General features: G+C 32.0%; 1 non-coding gene across 1 annotated transcript; it reads right to left on the bottom strand.

Moving 5' to 3' along the window:
• Positions 1-261: 261 nt before the first annotated feature.
• On the bottom strand, positions 262-369 carry LOC123243324. The gene has a single exon (XR_006505872.1). It is a non-coding gene; the product is annotated as a U6 spliceosomal RNA (small nuclear RNA).
• Positions 370-2,130: the final 1,761 nt, after the last annotated feature.

Below are 2,130 nucleotides of genomic sequence, written 5' to 3' on the forward strand. Positions count from 1 at the left end.
GTCTAGGCAGTTTATATTTTTGTAAATATTCGTCCATATCTCCTAAATTGTTATATTTATTGCCATATAATTGGGCAAAATAGTTTTTAATGATTGCCTTAATTTCCCCTTCATTAGAGGTGAGGTCTCCCTTTTTATCTTTGATACTATCAATTTGGTTTTCTTCTTTCCTTTTTTTATTAGATTGACCAGTACTTTGTCTATTTTATCTATTTTTTCAAAGTACCAGCTTCTAGTCTTATTTATTAATTCAATAGTTCCAAAAATATGGAACACTTCACGAATTTGCGTGTCATCCTGGCGCAGGGGCCATGCTAATCTTCTCTCTATCATTCCAATTTTTAGTATATGTGCTGCCGAAGCAAGCACCATCACTGCTATCTTTTACCTTGACTTGAAAAATTAAAGTATTTCAATAGGATGTTAGCCTTTAATTTTTGCCCTAGATGGGAAAGGAACTATAATTTTTCAGTTGGAACTTATTAAGCACTTACTATGTTCCAGTCATTGTGCTAAAAGCTGTGGATATAAAGAAATAGAGAAGAAAATCTCTGATCTCAAATACACTGAGTATATGAAAAATTTTCATGTCAACTCATAAAGCAAATGGACAATAGTTTTTAAATACATGCATAGTTTGCATCCATACAATATGAAATTTTATTATGAGTTCATTTGTTCAATGACTTTTAAAATTATTCTGAAGGAATTATCTTTAATATTTTCACATGCTATTCATAGATGAGCTATAATTTTGAAGTCCAATAAAAATATTTTAGGGACTTTGTCATGCGAGGAATATTTCCATGAATTTGTAATATCCTTTAAGGTCTTCTCTCTGCATATTTGTTATTCACACATTTTGGCTTTTCATAAAAATGGCTGACATTCTTTCTACATAGCAGCATATTTCCTGTATCTAACTTCCAACAGATTCTTCTGAGATAATAACCTTTATTTTCCTAGTTCTTTCTCTTTAAGTTTTGTTCTGAGATGTAGTTTGATGTATAAAAACCCAAAACAAATAAAACAAAACAAAATAAGAAACCAATGGACTTGTAATCAAATGGCTTGGGAGCATGTCCCAAGGGCATAACTCTTATCTAGTGCAAACTATGATTGAATCCCATACATTTTATCTATAAAATTGGTGTATAAGTTAGTGAGAAGAATAATATATTTGAAAGCAACTTTGAAATTGTAATAGCTACTCTATAAAATTTAAATTTTTATCACACCACCACCACTACCATCATCATCATCATCATCATCATTACCATTATTATCTTAGATTTAGAACTGGATAAAATCTTAAAGATCATCATGCCTGATGTTTCTCCCTTACAGACAAGGAAATGGAAGCCCAGATAGTTGTGAAGTGACTTTCTCAAGTTTACCCAGGAAGTAAGTAATAGAGGATTTGAATTTAGATCCAATAACTTTAAATTCCTTGACTCTTTCCAAAATATCATGCAGAATTCTATGGTGAGCAGCCAGTATATTATAATCATGTAATACCCTTCTCATTCCAATACATATACATTTACCTAAGATTTTGTAGAGACTATCAGTATGCCTGGAAAGCTTTCCTTTCCCCCTTCCACCTCTGAAAATCCCTAATTCCCTTCAATGCTCAGTTAGGTGACTCCTCCTAAAAGAATCAATCCTTTCTTCATTTTCCCAGATGTTAATACTCCCTACCAAAGACAACTAGATAAATCAATGGACAGATTTGGGTCAGTTAGGAAGGCCTGAGTTCAAGTCCTATATACCACTAGTATTATTATGCATAATAATACTAGTGGTATGACTCTTAACTTAATCTCTCCTTGCCTTAATACTCTGGAGAAGGAAATGTCAGGAGTCCAGCATCTTTTTTAAAAAAATATTTTTCCATGGTTACATGATTCATACACTTTCCCTCCCCTTCTCCCTCTACCCTCCCAGAGCCAACAAGCAATTCCATATATTATCACTCAATACTTATTTTCATAGTAATTATTTTTGTAATAATTTTTTAAAAACCAAAAGTTCACACCCAATACCCATATAAGTATGGGAAAAATCAAATGTTTTCCTTCTGCATTTCTATTTTCATAATTTTTTTCTTGATGTGGATATCATTCCTTT

Source organism: Gracilinanus agilis, chromosome 3 (genome assembly GCF_016433145.1).
Source record: "Gracilinanus agilis isolate LMUSP501 chromosome 3, AgileGrace, whole genome shotgun sequence".
Taxonomy (NCBI): domain Eukaryota; kingdom Metazoa; phylum Chordata; class Mammalia; order Didelphimorphia; family Didelphidae; genus Gracilinanus; species Gracilinanus agilis.